We start from the raw sequence: 19,716 nt of genomic DNA, 5'->3' as shown, positions 1-19,716 counted from the left end.
GTTTTTGTTTACCATTCACTATGAATCTATAAATTTGTATACATAGATTGACATTATGAGATTCATTACGAAACAAACTAGCATAATATATAACTTTGTTCTTTCATTAAGGTGATATACATTTAAAGATAATTAGGTATTGCTAGTTAGAGTGTTATATATTAGAGATCGGCTTGCCACGTAGGCGAGCTTTGATGTGAGCTAAGCGCCTCTACTTTGTGCCTTTTGTGCCTATTGTGGAGGTAATGTTCCCCAATGAGATTAAGCTAGGACACTTGGTACATGCAGTAAAGGATCACAAACAAATGTTAGGAGAGACTTCATTCTTTCATTTTCCACATCCTTTCAAGCTTCCATGCTTGTAATTTTGTTGGTGATGGTGGATTTGTGGGGGAGAAGGGGTTTGGGACACATGTGACATTTTAGACATCGGCATGGTCTCTACAAAAACAAATTTTAGTGGCACCTCTTGTTACAGAATTGCTATAAAAGCATAACAAAGGTATAGTTTTGTAAACTACATTTTAAAACAGGTTTCCCTTTTTATATTTCACAAATCTAAACTCAAATATAAAGAATATAATACACAACTAAAATTAGAATGGTTGGCTTAAGAAAAACCCAAAACATTACTTGCTTGAACTGCACGGACATGACTTCATCTCTCCAGATCTGCCGGATTAATCTTTCAGAGATGCTCATAGAGGTAGAATATGTGTATGCCTATGTTTATAGAAAATGATTGTACATATATATACTGTGATTTAGAAAAAAAATACATCACTTCTTTCTGACAAAAAATTAACGCCCTGTTCGTTTGAGTTTGTTTGGCTGATAAGTCATGGCTGAAAGTACTGTTGACTGATTTGCTGTGAGAGAAAAATACTGTTCATTGGCTGAAAAGTAGGGTTTATAAGCCAAACAAACCCAAACGAACATGGTGTAAGTGTTTGAGTTGCTAAGCAAGTTCCTTAGCATCAGCACCCACCTACTCTTTTTTTTTTGGGGCTACTCAAGAGCGCATACTCTTTGGTATTCTAAATCATGTACAAAATGACTTGATTTTTTTTAGTACGGAGGAAGTACTTATTATAGCAATATAAAATCATAAACGTCGATAGTTAAGGAATGCAAGTTCCTTAGCAGCACACACTTGCATAAATAATCCTCCTAACATAAAAGCATAAGTGTACAAATGACGACCATTAGCTTTCAGTCCAACAGGTACGGCCGGCAAAGGGAATCCCGTCGAAATTGCTCCGAGCCTCCGATCTGAAAAAAAGAAAACCCCGCGCTAGCGGCTAGCCAGACGGCCGACGACGTGCGAGCCACCCTGTCCAGCAAGCATTCGCATCGCATCGCACGCACGCACGTCGATAATAAGCAGTCGCATAAGCGCACACACACTTGACTGATTAATTAGTAACCAAGACAAATTAGCCATAAACTAGTGCGGCGGATCCATCCTCCTGCCACATTTTCTTATGGCCTGCACGTACGCTGATCCGGATCAGGTGTCGGGCGGAGCCAGGGTTAGCGCTAAGCAAGATCCGGCCAGTGGCCTCGCTGGCCCGTACGTGTGTCGGCTCACTGTCGCCGGGGGCCAGGGGTCAGTACAAAAGCATCACGGCGAACTAGGAGCCTGCTGTGTGTGCACCCGGCGGGATCAGGCCAACTTGGTTAGCGTGCATGAGCGATAGATCGTCGAGCTCGACGAGCGAGCTAGCCAGCCGGGTCCGTACGTGTGTGTCCGCGCGTACGCCGTGGACACGATCTGACGCTGCCACGTGCGTGCGTGCCTTGTTTGCTTCTTGAAAGAACGGGTTTAGCTGGCATCACGCCGGCCGCTGCAGTAACCCCAGATCTGGTCAAGCTTATGTGCTAAGACAGCTATAAACGAGAGTAGTTTTATGTGCAGTAACAGAGAGGGGTGTCTGCGAAACCTTGCAATTTGCAACGACAGTGACAGATAATGCTGCGGATCGACAGCTATACGTGCAAGCATGGATTGGCGGCATGTAATTTGGAAGCAACGTAGCGTTCGATTTGGCATGGCCGGCGTTGTTTGAACTGGACTACTGGTGGTTGCATTGCATTGGCATTGGGATTGCAAGAGATGTCGGCAGGTGTCTGTTGCATCTTAACGGGAGGAAAATATAATTGTTGGTTGCAGCGCAGGACGGCAGGAAATGGGCCTGAAAGTTTGCTTTTGAACGAGTATGGACGATGCTGCTTGCTCGACCCCGTCGCCGGCCAGACAGACGCGAGAAGGGGGGCCGGGCTCGTTCTCGTTCTCGTTCGTTCGTGCGTGCTCGTATCCTGATGAGTTATGACCTGATCAATCAGTACTACCGGTACGGTTGAGCAAATCTTCAGCGGCCGGCTACGAAACTACTTTGAAATAACGCGCGCACCGGGCCATTTCAAATCAAATAAAGCAATGCTTGGGGAGCGTACGTTTCTGCTTATTGTACGCCAACCTAGAGTGAGCACTCCTCACTCTGTAAAATAAAAACACCAGGCGTGGGTCCGTGGACTAGTTAGGACGTGACCGATCGACGACCCATGGCTGTTAACCACGGACAAGGACGCGATCCATTCATCGATGATCCACGGACCACGGCTGCATGCCCAGCAAGCCGTTCGTTCGGACTATTTGGCCCCTTGTCTTGACCTCATCAGCCGCCCAACGGTTTACAGGCGGAGCGACCCCGTGTCCGTGTACGTACGTCTTGACGACTGACCAAGTGACCAGGCAAGACCAGCGCGCGCTAGCTACAGCTACAGACGTTTTTTCCATCGAGGCCCGGTCGGTCGGGTCCATCGATCAGCTTCGCACCTGCTTCGATTTCCTCTCCGGTCCGGTCTCGCTCGGTCGCCGTTTTTTCCACCGTTAGTCGTCCGGGAAAGATCAGATGCATGGATCACGGCGGATGGACGGCGCGCGGCTTCACTTGACCTATCTGGCTGCACTGCGGTCTCGAGGAGACTTCCAAGAAACGAGCGAGGGGACGTGTCTTCAATCGATTCCATTCGACGCTCGAGAATGTAGTCGAGTGAAGCTTCGGCAGCGGCGACCGGCAACAGCTAGGATAACCTTGTGTCCGCGGTCCGCCGATGCAACAGTGCGGGCGTGTCCCCATTCTCCAGTGGAACTTGTTCGTGGGCTCATGGTCTTCAGCGGGGGCATACGGAACTGCTCTGGCCCAACCATAGCAAATATGTCGACTAATAATTTTGTTGTTGGTTATAACGACTGATAATAAGTAAAAGATACCTAGTAGTGGGGTTTTATTTTATAAAATAATTAGGGCGGTACATCAACCGACCAAAACAAGTCTCTGATCATTTGTTCATCCTGTGAATTGTGAATGATTGATTGTATTTCATGTATGAGTACAGGGGATTACATATAGGCAGCTAGGGTGGCGTACAAGCCTACCGCATGGGCCTAATCACATTCACTAACATGGGCCTAATTACATCATGCTAACACTCCCCCTCAGTCTAATCGGGAGCATCGCTAACGGTCAGGCTGGACCGAAACTCCTGAAACAAAGAAGTAGGAAGCCCCTTGGTGAAGACGTCGGCGTACTGTGATGTTGTAGGAACATGAGTAACCCGAACGTGACCGAGGGCAACCTTCTCTCGAACAAAGTGGAGATCGATCTCAACGTGCTTCGTCCGCTGATGCTGCACTGGATTGCTGGAGAGATAGACAGCACTGACATTATCGCAATAGACCAGAGTGGCACGGCGAGGAGGGCGCTGAAGCTCAAGGAGCAACTGACGTAGCCAAGTAGCTTCTGCGACGCCATTCGCCACAGCACGGTATTCAGCCTCCGCGCTGGACCGGGAGACTGTGTGCTGTCGCTTGGAAGACCATGACACAAGGTTGTCTCCGAGAAAGACTGCGTAACCGGAAGTCGACCGTCGGGTGTCGGGACAACCAGCCCAATCGGCGTCGGTGTAGACAACGAGCTCTGTGGGGGAAGAGCGGCACATAGTCAATCCAAGTGTCGTAGTGCCCTGCAAGTAGCGCAAGATACGTTTGAGGGCTGAAAGGTGAGGCTCTCGAGGATCATGCATGTAAAGGCAAATCTGCTGGACAGCAAACGCAATATCTGGACGAGTGAAAGTCAAGTACTGTAGAGCTCCTGCTAAACTGCGGTACTGAGTAGCGTCACCAACAGGGGGTCCATCTTCGGATAATTTGGAGTGGAGATCAACAGGCGTGCTGCACGGCTTGCACGTACTCATCCCGGCGCGCTCCAAAATGTCCAAAGTGTACTGCCGTTGGGAGAGAAACATACCCTTAGCAGAACGTGTCACAGAGATGCCCAAAAAATGATGAAGCTGTCCCATGTCGGTCATAGCAAACTCACGCTGAAGTGCCGCAATCACCTGGCGTAGGAACTGGGCAGAAGAGGCAGTGAGAACAATGTCGTCGACGTACAGCAGCAAATATGCGGTGTCAGATCCCCGGCGGTAGATGAACAGTGAGCTGTCGGACTTGGTTTCAACAAAGCCAATGGAGGACAAATATGAAGCAAACCTGTGATGCCATGCACGAGGAGCCTGCTTCAGTCCATAGAGGGATTTGTTGAGGCGACATACCAAACCCGGACCAGAGGAGTCCACGAACCCGGTGGGCTGCACACAATATACTGTCTCGGCGAGGGTGCCGTGTAAGAAGGCATTCTTGACGTCCAACTGATGAATAGGCCAATCCTGAGAGAGAGCCAAAGAGAGAATAACACGAACTGTCGCTGGCTTGACAACTGGGCTGAAAGTCTCATCATAGTCCAGGCCAGGACGCTGTGTAAATCCCCGAAGAACCCAACGAGCCTTGTACCGATCAAGAGACCCGTCTGCATGCAGTTTGTGCCGAAAAATCCATTTGCCGGTTACCACATTGACGCCAGGAGGGCGAGGAACCAAGCTCCAGGTGTCGTTGGCAATCAAGGCGTCAAATTCAGCCTGCATAGCTGAGCGCCAATTGGGATCTGACAGGGCGTCACGAACGGAGCGCGGGAGCGGCGACACAGGCACAGCGTGGAGGTTGAGACGATCCACGGGCTGTGCAATGCCGGCTTTGCCTCGGGTGCGCATAGAATGCGCGTTGTCGACTGGAGTGACGGAGACCGGTCTCGTGGCCAGTGTGCGGCCCGTGGCCGCGGCGCTACTGGCAGCAACCTGTACGTGACGTACAGGGGCAGCAGCGCCGGCCGGGGACGGACTGGGCGCCAGCGGTCCAGTGGGCGAGCCAGCAGGTGGCCCGGGCAGTTGCGGCGCTGGGGACGAAGGACCAGCGCGCGGCGACGTGGCTGCGGGTGTACCTGCATGCACGAATTTTGCTCCAGGAAGTGGAGCGGTTAGCTCATCATCATCAATAAGAAAATCCAAGGCGGAGGATGCCATGGGGGTGGTGGACATGTCGGCGAAAGGAAAGAAGGATTCATCAAAGACGACATGTCGGGAGGTGATGATGCGATTCGACTCTAACTCGAGACACCGATAACCTTTGTGCTCCGAGGAGTAGCCGAGGAAAACACATAGGGATGAACGAGGTGCAAGTTTGTGGGGTGCAGTGGATGACATGTTGGGATAGCAGGCACAGCCAAAAACTTTGAGGTGTTCATAAGATGGTTGAGTAGAGTAGAGATGAAAAAATGGGGTGGAGGAGGAGGCGAGCGTTTTGGTGGGGAGCCGGTTGACCAGATATGTGGCGGTGTGAAGTGCCTCAACCCAGTAGACCGGAGGAAGGCTCGCCTGAAATAACAGAGAACGCAAGATGTCGTTAATGGTGCGAATCGAGCGTTCGGCCTTGCCGTTTTGCTGTGACGTGTAGGGGCACGACATGCGGAGTGCAACACCGTGAGAGAGGAAGAACGTGCGGGCCATGGAATTATCGAATTCACGGCCGTTGTCGCACTGGACGCTCTTAATAGGGGTGCCAAACTGCGTGCGTACGTGAGCAAAAAAATTGGCAATGGTGGAAAAAGTGTCAGACTTGAGGCGAAGCGGAAAAGTCCAAATGTAGTGTGAATAATCATCTAAAATGACCAGATAATATTTATACCCAGACACACTGACAATAGGAGATGTCCAAAGATCACAGTGTATTAAATCAAAATTGTTTGTAGCTCGAGAGGTGGAAATACTGAACGGGAGTCTAGTATGGCGACCGAGCTGACAAGCATGACAGAGATGATGGGTGTCATCTTTATTACAGGAAATAGCACTGGAACTAATGAGGCGGGACAATGCTTCGCGCCCAAGGTGACCGAGACGACGGTGCCATAAGGAGGTGGGTGCAGCGAGGAGTGCAGTGGCGCTGGTGGCTGGTGAGAAGAACGGGTAGAGGTCGCCAGAGCTATTGCACCTGGCGATCACGTTCCTGGTTTGTAAATCCTTCACAGAAAGACCAAACGGATCAAATTCAATAGAACAATTATTGTCGGTGGTGAAGCGACGAATGGAAATCAAGTTCTTAATGATATGTGGAGAGACCAAAACATTATTAAGAACTAGATTACGATGTGGAAAAGAAAAAGTACGGGATCCGATGGCTGTGACAGGAAGTAAAGCGCCATTGCCTACAATGATAGATGAAGGTGTAGATAAATTGGGCGGGGAGGTCGTGGAGAGTATACCAGCGTCCGCAGACATGTGTGATCCAGCACCAGAGTCGGCGTACCACTCCGCCTGAGCCGGAGGGTTGAGTGCCATCGTGTTGAAGTTCTGCACCAAGGACTCCTGGTTCCAAGCGCCGCTGTGCGTGGGGTTCCAAGGGGCCGAGTGATACGGCGTTCCCTGGAACGTCGGTGTCGAGGGCATGTTGCCCCCGTAGCCGTAGGGGTAGCCAACGCCGGCGCCGTAGAACATGCCGCTGGGACCGCCGCCGTAGGGCCCGAGACCGCCGCTGGGTGTGCCACTGAAGGGGGCACCATACTGAGGGGCGCTGGTGGTGAACGCCGGCGGTGGGGGCGGCTGGCGGCCGTACGGCCACATCTGCAGGGTGCCAGCCTTGGGGTGTGCGAAGCCAGGAGGCGCACCACCCAGGCCAGGCTGAGGCGGTGTCTGCTGCTGGTGCTGGTGGCCCGGACCCTGGCCGCGCCCGCCCCTGCCGCGCCGACGGCCGCGCTGACCACCTTGCTGACCACTAGGCTGAGCGCCTTGCTGGTGGCTGGGAGGACGGGCAGGAGCAGAGGGCGCTGCGGCCCCTTGGCGTGGAGCAGCAGGCGCCGGCGGCGTGTTGGCGATGAGGGCCGGAGGCGGAGACGGTGGGCGAGCGTCGATGTCGATCTCCTCAAGTAGCAAATGTGTGCGAGCGTCGGCGAAGGACGGAAACGGGCGATGCATCTTGAGGATAGACACCATGTGGCGGAACTTGCCGTTGAGCCCACAAAGAAGGGTGAGCACCATCTGGCGGTCACCAATAGGATCACCGAACTCGGCAAGAGATGCAGCCATGGTCTCCAGTTTGCGGCAGTAGTCGGTGACCGTCATGGAGTCTTGACGGAGGTTGCGGAATTGCGTCTCCAGGAGGAGGGCACGTGACTCCTTCTGGCCAAGGAATTCATCCTCGAGATAGCACCACGCCTCACGCGCGCGGCGTTGCCGGATCATGAGCGACTGTTGAAGATCGCTGGAGACGGTGCCGAAGATCCAAGACAGCACGACGCAGTCCACCTGGACCCATACGGGGCGGTCAGGGAGGGCTTCGTCGTCGAGGACGTGCGGTGTCAGGGCATACTTGCCGAGCACAGTGAGAAACATGCCGCGCCACTTGGTGTACGTGCCGGTGGCCTTGTCGAGGATGATAGGGATCATCGCTTTGACGTTGACGACGGCAGTGGCCTGCGCCCAGACAGCCTCATGGCTGGCCTCGTACTTCTCCAGGGCGTCGGCGCGGAGGCGTGCCTCCTCGGCACGGCGCGCAGCTTCGGCGCGTTCCTCGGCGGCGCGTTCCTCGGCGAGGCGGCGAGCTGCGGCTTCTTTGGCCGCCGCTGCGGCAGTCTCGGAGTCATCTCCCGCCATGGAGACGGCGGGGCGGCCGCGCACGTGAGAGCGCGAGGCGGCGGGACGTCCGCGCGCGGGAGACCGCGACGGGACGGGGTGGGCGCGCACGCGAGATCGCGCAACGAGGGTGGATCAGCGACCGGACCAGGGGTCGGGGCGATCGAGGACGTGGCGAGCAGGTCGGCGACGTTCCGGGCGTGGTGAACGGCGGCCAGGGAACGGCGAGCTGCTCGGCGGCGCGCGCGAGTCAGGGTTGCGGAAGCAGAATTAGCGGATCGTAACCGCTCGTTGATACCATGTGAATTGTGAATGATTGATTGTATTTCATGTATGAGTACAGGGGATTACATATAGGCAGCTAGGGTGGCGTACAAGCCTACCGCATGGGCCTAATCACATTCACTAACATGGGCCTAATTACATCATGCTAACACATCCCAATTCCCGTCGACGGGGTTTATCAATTCCTCCACATTAGTTATCAGATTATTTCCTCTAGGGGTCAAAATTTTCAGGTTGTGACTGGATGGGATCCAACAATCTTCCTAGATTTTAATGTGGGAACCATCTCTAACTCTCCAAATGTATCATCGTTTAAAACACTCCAAGCCCGCCAAAATGCTTTGCCAAGTGTATGAGCTTCCTCTCTTCGGTTTAGCCTTTAACAAGTTACCATCCGGATAATAATTTGCTTGTAGAATCCTAACACATAGAGAGTCCGGCTCAGCTAGTAGTCTCTAGACTTGTTTGGCTAACAAAGCTAGATTAAAACTTTCCAAGTCTCTAAAACCCATTCCACCTCTTTTCTTCGGGATGGAAAGTTTCCACCATGCCTTCTAGTGAATTCTTCTATGGTCATCTTCATCACCCCACCAAAAATGTGATATGGCGTCTGATATCCCTTTACAAATTTTGTTTGGATTTTAAAAACCATCATCGCATATACTGGTACGGCTTGAGCGATAGGCTTTATAAGAATCTCTTTACCTCCCATACTTAATAGCTTCTCCTTCCATCCCTTTGTTTTAGATCGGACATGATCAATTAGATGTTGAAAACAATCACTGCGATATGCTCCTACCAACGTAGGGAGACCTAGGTATTTGTCGTTCAACTATTCTGTCATGATATTCAGGCATTGGCACACCTCTAATTTATCTGATACGGAGGTGTTCTCATTGAAGAAGATACTTGATTTTGCATCACTCACCATCTGCCCCGAACTTGCACAATAACTGTCTAGCAGATGTTTCAGATTATCAACATTTCTCTTATCTGCGTGAATCAAGATCAAGGAATCATCTGCAAATAAAAGATGATATACTTCTGGTGCATCTCTATATACCTGAATTCCCTCTATCTCTCCCCTTGTTTCGGCCCCCTTCAGCAGACTTGAGAGGCCTTCAGCCACAAACAGAAACAAGTAAGGGGATAGATGATCACCTTGACATAGTCCTCTTGTTGGCGTGAACACCCCCGTCTCCATCGAATTGAATCTGACATTATATTTCACTGAGGACACGCAAGCCATGATCAGCTGCACCCATCTTCAGTTAAAACCCGTTTTTAGCATAATTTTCTCTAGAAAATTCTATTCCACTCTATCATAAGCTTTATGCATATCCAACTTTATAACACAAAGGCCTCGCTTACCACATTTCTTCTTTATTCTATGAATACTTTCATAGGCAATAAGGATATTATCTGTGATAAGCCTCCCCGGTACAAAAGCACTTTGATGATCACTAATAATCTCTGGCAAAATCGCTCTGAGTCTATTCGCTAGCGTTTTTAAAATGACCTTATACACCACATTACAAAGGCTGATTGGACGAAATTGTGACACCAAAGTTGGATTATTTATCTTGGGGATCAAAACAATTGTTGTCATTCCAACCATTTGGGACTTTACAATGGTTCACTGCCTCCAAAACTTCGGCTACTAAGTCATCACCCAATAGATTCCAGAACCTTTTAAAAAATACCACATGCAGTCCATCTGGACCCGGTGCCTTGAGATCTCCTATTTGAAAGAGAGCCTTCTTTACTTCCTCGTAGGGGAAAGGTGTGGCAGAACCGCCTAATCTAATATCTCTCAGGAGTACTTGTCTTTCATTAGACACTAAGTACTCAAGGGAGGACACCAAATTACGTAGTTCCGTCGAGCACACCCTAGGGGAGAACCCGAAAATCCACATTTTTTCATCAGGATCACAAATGAGAGAAGAAAGCTTATAATATTTTAGCCATTTCTTACATCATTTTTCATGCAACATCAGAGTATAATATTTATTGTTATAACAGCGGAATGTAAACATGTGATCAGAGTTACAACAGAAATAATTATCTATTCATGGCATGATGAAGCATTGGTATATAAGCTATGACAACATATTATAGAACTTCCATTTATAAAAACATTTGGTGAGAGTTATAAATAACAACTATGATCGTAGCGTAAAGGAATCCTCTCTGAGCCCACTAGGAGGAATCCACACACAAGGGTCAGCGCTAGCATCCACCTGTCACCTACAACAGGGGGAAATAAAAACTCTGAGTACTCAATTGAACTCAGCAAGACTTACCCGATAGGAGGAAAGGAAAAGACTCCAAGGATATGCAAGGCTATCTAGCTTGTGGGTTTATTGCATCTGCAGGAAGCATTACTAAGCGTACGTCCTTATATTCAAAATTTTTAGCAATCAACATTAGTTCATTAACCAACCATTCTATGTAAACACATGTGCTGCTTTCAAGCAGGTGGTAAGCAATCAGAATCATTTTACCATCTTTCATCTTCTAGTTCTTACTACTGTGCTAGATTGTAGATAAGTCGTACTGACACGGTGGCGATTCGCGAATCAATGAGCCCAGCCGGGTACCCCTAAATACACACCCCGCTTATACCCCAGGCACAAGCAAGACCAACCCACTACCCTCCTGTCACGGGGTCTAGGTCCCCGTCCAAACTTGGACTCCAAGCCCCCGCCCCTGAGTCCCACCTTCTTTGGGCGACGTGAACCCTTGCGGCCTTGGGCTAGAAGTTGGGCTTCCTGAAGTGGTACCTCTCCAAGTGCCTAGCCCAGGCGTTGTCGCACCTAGGCCTGATGCTAACATGGAAGCTACTATGTCCGTTGCTGGACCAACTACATTCCCATTACAGACTGAGTCGACGCCACCGCCAGGGAAGATGATCGTGCTAGAGTTCATTGTAGGTCTGAAGCTCCCGTTCACGCAGCCGCTGATCCAGTCACCTCCGCACCTCCACGTGTCGCCCCCGCGGGAGAACCTGGTGCCCCTCCGTAGTGACCGGCTTGCCGCCAAATCCGTGTACCACGACCCCAAGCTAGAGAACCAAGCCAAGCGAGTAATGCTCAAGAGGTGGAAGCCTGCTTCGGCGTCTGCATCTCGCTCTTCTCCGACCACGCCGGATGCAACAGTTGCGGTGTGCTTCCATGAAATGTTCGCTAAGCCACTGTCTTCCTCAAAGCGGGCGGCCATGTGCGATCTCTTCCCCAAGGCCAGGGCGCGTAGGGGACATTCGACGCCGATGGTGTCTTGAGCGTTCCATCGCTCCATGTCGCACAGCTCGGTCCATTTTCAACTAGGATCACAGCTATTTTTAGTCGCACATCGGTTTCTTAGTTAGTACCACTCGTTTATTCCACCGCCCGGCGGTGCCTTTTGTTGTTGTCGGTGCAGAAAGTGACCAACACGTAAATATTTGTAGTTTTGTCGTACGTTATGATCGGAGGTGGCCTAACACTCAATGACACAGGGTTTATACTGGTTCAGGCAACGTGTCCTATGTCCAGTTTGAGTCGGTTAGTGACTTTATTCCTGAGCCCAAGTGCTCAAAGTTTGCAGTGGGGTTACAAACGAGAAGGAGGAAGATGGAGGGTACAAAAGGTTCGGTCGGACTCTGGTTAGAGGGACCGAGAGCGACGGGAGCTCCGCTACACGCTAAGTGTTTGAGCATGTGCTCGTGGTTTGAACCTAGAGGTTCTGTTGTTGTGGACTAGTGAACTGATGAGTCGAATCAATCTATCTGTTGGGAGAGAGCGTATCCCCTTTTATAGAAGAAGAGGATGGCCTTACAAGTGAGAGGGAGAGAGTACGTATGGTACTAAGCCTTGTTGCCCACGCCGGTGGGTACATGATGATGGTAGGTGCCCACAATATTGTTGAGTGGCAGATGCACGTGGAAGGTTGTGTTGTCCTCTTTGGGTATGGCAGACGTCGGCGCCTGCCACACTGTTGATACCTGGAGGCATGCAAGGGGTTTTATCATGTTCGCCTAGTATGGTAAATGCCGACGCCCACAACACTGTCGATGCCCAGAGGCATGTGGGTGAAGCCTTACCGTATGGGAATTAATGACGCCCATAATACTGTAGGGGAAAATGTTAGCGCCTACAACACTACTTGGGGGGAGCCGGAAGCGGGCCCCATTCCTCCTTGGCTAGGCCTTCCGGTCGGAGATTTGGGCCGCCCCTCTAGCCTGTCGTTTTAGGTACTGGGGTCGGCCCAAGAGCTATGCATTGTTCGTAGCGTTCGCTAGGCCGAGCCTTTGTTGGGAAGTCGGTCCATGAGGGACCCTAGGTTTATGAACCCGACAGGAGCCCCCGAGCCCCCGGGCGATTCGGGTAGAATCGTCTAGGGGGTTTTCCGTATTACCAGTGGGGGAAGTTTTTCGTTTTGTCAGCTTGTGCACGTGAGCACACCCGTGGGTGTAGCCCCCGAGCCCTCGGGCGATTAGGGCAGAATTGTTTGAGGGGTTTTGTTAGCGGGCGTGAGTGCGTGTTTTTTAGTCGAGTCAGTTTATTTTTAGGGATCGGGTGAGATGGAGCTCGTGGATCCTGGCATCGGTGCGCGCCGTGGGATCAGGTGAGTCGGAATCATGGATCCTAGTGTCGGTACGCGCCATGAGATCGAGGCAGTTAGTCAGTTAGTTTAGGGATCGGGCGAGATGGAGCTTGCAGATCCTGATAGGGTGAGTTTGGGGTCGTAGACCTAGGCGTTTTGGTGTGCAGTCGAGGCGTAGCAGAGGGATGGGGCAAGTTTGGGGTCATAGACCCAGGTGTTTGGTGTGCAGTCAAGGCATAGCCGAGAGATGGGGCGAGTTCGGGGTCGTAGACCTAGGCGTTTGGTGTTTTGAGCCCCTGAGCCCTGTTGGGCTTTGGTAGGGGTTGATTTGAGTTATGTGCGTTACCCCATCCTTGGTTTCTCACAATCAAAGGGCCTAAGCTTTATCGCTTGCCTCGATCACTCAGGCTTGGGTGACGCGCTCGGTGAGCTCGCTAACGGGTATGATCGAGTGGAATCCGGGTCCGTCGTTCGTGATGGGGTCGGCATAGCCCTCTTGTGACATTCCACTGCTCCTTTACCTACAACCCGATAGATGCCTGGGTCATTCTAGAGACTGACCCGGGTGACCTGCTGGCATTCTCTCGATGGAGATTTTGTGGGCTTTGGTGAGAGGTTTAGGATCAAATGAGAAGGTTGAGATGACCCTATCTGCTTTGGGGCAGACTAGGAGAGGGTCGCACGGGGCTCATCTGTGCTTTCTCTTCTAGCTCTGTTTGACATGGGGCAGCCTCGAGCCCTTCATGGGGTAGCCTTTGAACCCTGATCGGTCGTTGCTCATGTTGAATGAGGCAACTGCTGCTTCGTGATGCAACACAAAGCGTTGTGATGCATTTCGCCGCATGTGCGATGCTTTAGTTCCCGAGCCTCCGGGCGATTCAGGGTCCGAATCATCCGGGGGGCATGGGTGTATGAAATGAATACGTGTATGAACGTATGAATGACAATAAAGAAATAGTAGGGGTCGATAGTGTTACCTTGATGACTCGAGTGACGGGGTTTGAAGAGCTCTAATTGAAAATGTCCGACCGAGACCCGTGCTTGTCGTTCATGATGGAGTTGGCATGGGCTACATGGGGCATCCCTTTGCTCCTTACCTGTCTCTCGGTGTGTTTTTCTGAGCCATTCGATCGAGTTTAGGAAGCCCGATGGTCTCTCCCGGCGAAGATCCTGTTGTTTTGGGTTTTTTCCAAGTCCCTCCTGGGGAGGCGAAGAGCCACCTGCGTGTGGTGGTGCTTTGGTTCTCGTGCCTAGTCGTGCGGTAGTGGTGGGCCATACCCAGGCCACGTCTTGTCTGATCAGGCGCCGTTCCATCAGGCAAGGCGTGTCTCATCGGTCAGGGCGCGTCCCATTGTATCCCATCTGCATTAAATGGGGAAGGGAGAGGGTTTTTTTGCCCGTCATTTCGCCTTTCCCCGACCGGTGCACCTTCTCTAACTATTGCGCCCTTTTTCCTTAAGTAGGAGAAGGGAGAAGGCTTTTCGCCCCGTTCCTTCACCTATTCCTCATCTGCCGCCTCTTCTCATCTTCCTTCTTGCCGAGAGCGTTTGAGAGCCATGGTGGTTCCTAGGAGAGAGAAGGGAGAGAGCGAGGGAGAGGAGAAAACTCACAAATTTATTCGTGAACTCGGAGCGAAATGTCGGACTGGAGGTCATCCACTGTGAGGGAGTCGGTGCTGAAGGCCTTCGCCGTGAAGGGGTTTCTACCGCCGAAGGAGGTGGCACACTGGAGGGCTCCTAGGAGGGAGGATGTTCCACAACCTCGGCCCGGCAAGGTGGTTTCCTTCCTTGCCTTCCATGAGCACGGTTTAGGATACCCAGCGCATTGGTTCCTGCGCGGGCTCCTCAATGAGTGGGGTCTAGAGCTACAGCACCTCAATCTGACTGGGGTGCTGCATATTGCCAGCTTTGTCACCGTCTGCGAAGCCTTCCTCGGGATGAAGCCGCATGTGAACTTCTTTCAGTGGCTGTTCTCCGGGCAAACTTTGCCAGTGGGGAATCCGCCCGAGGCCGCGCCTGTGGGGGGCTTCACCCTATAGAGAAAACCGAGTGTAGGGGGCTCGTATCCAGCGTGCATCCCCTATGACTCCAACCAGGGGTGGCACGGGGTGTGCTTTTATATCAGGAATCCGGTGGAGGCACCATTCCCGGCGTTCACCGGTGGGAGGCTAGAGAGGCGGGATAGTTGGTCGTGGGGCCCTTCCTGTCAGGAGAAGAAGAAGGTGGAGATCATCGAGGAGGAGCTCTAGAAGCTCATGCGGCGCGTCCTTGATGGGGTGCGGGTGTTCCACACCCTCTACCGCCACCGGGTTGCACCGTTGGCGGAGAGGGCACGACCGATGTGGAGGTATGGCGGCCCGTCGGACCCCGATCGTGCATCATTGGAGGAGCTGCCGAATGATGAGGTCTGGAGTCGCCTCGACCAGGTGCTGCAGCTGAAGCCCAAAGAGAAGGTCGATGGAAAGCCCGAACCTCTCAATGCCTCGGTGGTGTCCAAACTGGTATGCTCCCCTCTCTTTACTTCGTGTTCTTTTCCCCTTTGCTTTCCTGCTTTTTTTATTTTGAGTCGCCTATTTCGTAGGGACTTGATGCTTACAAGTCTTGGCCGCACCTTTCAAAGGGGCCAGAGGGCACGGCTTGGCAGGCCGCCCAGAAGGAGGCGGCGAATGCCAAGAAGAAGAAGAAAGCCGAGGTGGCTCGGCGGAAGTATAAGAAGGAGAAGGAGATCACCCGGCGCGTGAAGGCCGGGGAAAATAAGAGCGACGTCGAGTCAGAGCTCGAGTCAGAGGATCCCACAGAGGTGGATGACATGGTTTTCTCCGAGGAGGAGGAAAGCCGAGAGGTCGTTGTGACCTCGGTGGAGCGTCGTGACCCTGCGGCGATGTCTGCTGGCAATGGGCAAGAGGTGGAGAGGAGCGCCGTGGTTCCCATGCGGAGGAAGTGTGTGGCGAGCGCGGACGCTGCCGACGAACAGGAGGCGAAGCGGATGTGGTCACCTCGCCCTTCGGTGGCGTCGCCGATCTCGTCCCTGCTTGCAGCGGACGCGCCCGAGCAAGCTAGGTGGTCCAAGGAGCGGGCTTGTACTCACACATCGCTAGGGTCGGCACTAGCGTGCGACTCACAGTGGGAGGATGCCTCGCCTGCTCCTCCGATCGGCGTGTCCCGAGCCAAGTGTCGTGGTGACCCGCAGGCCGGGCAGGAGCCGGTTGGGACGACTCCACCCCTGGCTGAAGTGAGGGGGTGCGGGTCACAGCTCGGGAGCAGTCCTCGTCCTACAGGCCCGTCGACGTCGGGTCTTGGTTTCAGAGTCGTACCGCTTACCTCCCTGTATGTTTTTCTTTATTTCTTTTTGATCTTGCTATTGAGTCTTTTTAGAGTATGACTGACCTACACTTTTTATCAGCGGTCGGACGGTGATGGGGTTGAGCATCACCCCAACTCCCATGCAGGAGGTTTGGAGGCCCACCCTGCAGTGCGCCGCAGTGAGTGGCGGGAGGGGGGGGGAATAGGGTGGTGGCGGCGAGTCGTTCCCTTCTGGGGGTGGTGCTCCCCGGGTCGGTTGCCAGTACAGCGGTAGCGGCAGCGACGGTGCTGGCGGTGATCCCGGTGGTGACGGTGGAGGCTTTGTTGGAGGTGTTCCTTATGGCCCCTCCTCCACTGGCTATGGTGGAAGAGGAGAGGGAGACTGAGCTCCCTGCCTCGCCGGGCGGAGGGCTGCACGGCTCACCCTCACGGTCAGAGCTGATGGCACCGGAAGGAGACGTGGCCGGGGCAAAGTCAGAACGCCCGTCGATGTCCCATGAAACCGAGGTGGTGGAGATCCCTTCTGATGATGAAGCGGATGATGTGGTGGAGCAGCCGGTGCCATCGCGGGAGCTAGCGGTTGTTCGGTCAGAGGCTGGGCCCTCCGGTGAGCTGGCAGAGGGTGACCTGGAGTGGCCCTGCCCCAAGGACTCGTCAAAGGTTCAGTTCGTACTTCAGGATTCCCTAGAGTGTCAGCTCTAGGACATCCTTCGGGGAGAGGACTCACCATGGAGTCCAATCTTGTCAAGCAATCAGTGAAGCTTGAGGATGCCCAGGAGCAGGTTAAGTCTATCCAGTAGTTGGTCAAGGTTGACCTACAGCTTGCCGTGGAGGTGAGTTTCCCATGCTTGTCCTTGACCCTTTGGTTTCTCCTTGGTTGCCTTAGCATATTTGCTTCTTGTTTTTGTTGGGTCTGTAGGAGATGTCATCCCACAAGTCCCGTTTCCTCCAAATGGAGCATGCTTGGATGGCCAAGCTTGAGCGTTAGCTGGAGTTCGCCCATTGCGAGTCCCAGGAGCAGGCGGCCGAGGTGACCGCGGTGCGGGCGGAGGAGTAGCGCGTGGCGGAGCGGGCGACCGTAGCCGAGCGAGGGCTTGAGGCGGCGAAGGCCCGCCAGGAGGAGACCGAGGCGATGCTATGGAAATCCCTAGTGGACACCAAGGCGGCGCTCCAAAAATCCCTGGAGACCCTTGAGTCAGAGCAGAACGTCCTAGAGTCAGAGCGGAATGCCCTGGAGTTGGCGCGAAAGGTCCTGGAGTTAGAGCGAAAGGCCCGGTCGGAGGCAGACCAAGAAGTGCTCGCGCTTCGGTGTCAGGTGATGGAGATAGAGGAGGCAAACGCCCGGCTGCATGAGTAGGTGGCCCGGCAGGTGGAGAGACTCTCCGCCCTTGAGAACTTCCGCCTCGGTACATACCTTTTCTGTTTTTTGTTGTGTTGGTTTCTGCCTTTAGCTTGTTTCTGAGCTTGTTGCTCTTCTTCCAGAGCTGGGCGGAAAGGTAAAGTCATTGGAGCGGGACCTAGAGATGGCCAAGGTGACGTTTGGCTAGAATATGGAGGCGCTAGCCAAGTCCCTTGAGGAGCGATGTGCTGTCGAGGGGGAACTTGACCAGATCCGCAATGTTGCCCAACTCGTCGTCTCGGAGGTCTTCGGGTCTACGCCAAGCACTAGCGCGACCGCCACCAGCTGACGGAGGTTCCAGATGAGGTCCGGGCCCTTATCACACATGGGCTGTTCTACGGAGCGTTGGGGTGTTGACTTCGGTGGCGACATACCACCCGAACCTAGACTTCGCCACTATCTACAGTGGGTATGCCGATGGCTTGAGTACGTAGGACATCCAATCGCTGGGGAAGAGCTTGCTGCCGCACGCAAGGTTGGTGGCAGAGCAAGTCTCTGCATAGTGGGTGATGGATGCCCACCGTGAGGACATGGCCAGAAGCATGCATCGGGGGGACGGCGCCCAGCCTACGGATGGCACGGAGCCTAGGTCGGAAGTGGACATCGCCCTGCCTTCAACCGAGTCGAATGCCGTCTAGCCAGGGAGTGAGGAGCCTGTGCCTTCACTGATCGCACCGATAGCAGATGCTGCCGGGCAGCCCCAATAGCTTGTAAAGTATAAGTAGTTTAGCGGATGTAAAAAGTTAAGTTCATGGGGGAGCCCCCGTGTAAACGTTCTTGTGTACTCAATGACTACAATCGGTTTTGTTTTTTGTGATGGAGTCACTCCGTTCGGGGAAGGTTGTCCCATTCGTTCCTTAGTTTTACCTTAGCATTATTTTGTTTTTTATTCTTTCTTTTTTGTACTTGCCCATTCGTCCCGTAGGCTGCAACCTTAGGAGCCCAGGGCATGGCCCGCGAGGCTCAGCTACTCGTAACCGTAGGTAGAGGCGGGGTGCGATCGGTCAGAATATTTTAAAGCAAAGCTACGTAAGGCAATTTAAAAGAACGAACTACCCTTTTGTTCGGGTAGGAAGGAGTTTTACCATACGATAGTAAACGAAAAGAGAGGTAGTAGTGCACCCCCGTGGAGCCCCAGAGCAACCTGGGTCGAAAGTGTTTGGGTCGGGGCGCTTTTATAGGAGCAAACGTTAAGTAAACAATGGTAAGACTGAATTTTAGGGGAAGAAAACGACATAGTTGTTCCAAGCATTGGTGAGAATGTTGTCGTTGTCGTCCTTCAGCCGGTAGGCATTTGGTCGGATCACCTCAACCTTCAGTCGTCTGGATCCTTGCCCGCTACGCCCCCTTTCCTGGCCGCTGCTTCTTCTTTTTCTTTCTTCGGCCCGCTGGTTTGTCGCAGAAGCCGCTTTAGGAGCTCACAGTCCTTGTAGAGGTGTTTGACAGGGTAGGCGTGGTTGGTGCATGGGCTCTCCATGAGCTCGTGGAAGTGGCCCGGAAGGTCCTGCTGGGGTTGCTTGCCTGTGTGATCAGTCATGGCGACCAATGCAGAGTTGGCTGATCGGCGGCGATCTTTTCTATTCTTTTTCCCCCTCTACGTGGAGGGGCCCTCGTCTTGATCCTGGTGCTTGGCCTTGCCTTTGCCTCGGCCTCCATTGGAGCGCTGCGGGAGTGGCGTTCTCTAGATGCGTCGGATAAAAGGCCTGTGGTCCCGGGCCATCCGGGCTGGGACTCCTGTTGCTGCTGCGAGCGTCTAGGTTTGGCCAAGCCGCTCGTGTATAGGAAATTGGTGCGGAGCGGTCGCCAGGTCAAGACGAGGCGCAAATGCGGCCTCCTATGCCATGCTCGGTGGCTGTAGCGGTAAGCGGGTGGATCGATTCGTCTGGTGCGTCCCCACTCCCCTGGTGGAGAGAGAGGCCGCGAGTCGATGTCACGATGTGGAGCTCTCCACCTGTTGAACGATGATGGTCTCCACTAGTGCCCAGAGGTTTTGGTGGATCGCCTGTTTCTAGGAGTCGTTTGGCTCGGGAAGGCCACGCAGAAGCATTGCCGCAGCGGTGATGTTCTGATTGGCCTGAGCAAACTATGGTGGATCGTTCCCCCTATCCATGGTGTTGCGCTGGA

Source organism: Miscanthus floridulus, chromosome 3 (assembly GCF_019320115.1).
Source record: "Miscanthus floridulus cultivar M001 chromosome 3, ASM1932011v1, whole genome shotgun sequence".
Taxonomy (NCBI): domain Eukaryota; kingdom Viridiplantae; phylum Streptophyta; class Magnoliopsida; order Poales; family Poaceae; genus Miscanthus; species Miscanthus floridulus.
This window is presented reverse-complemented; position numbering follows the sequence as displayed.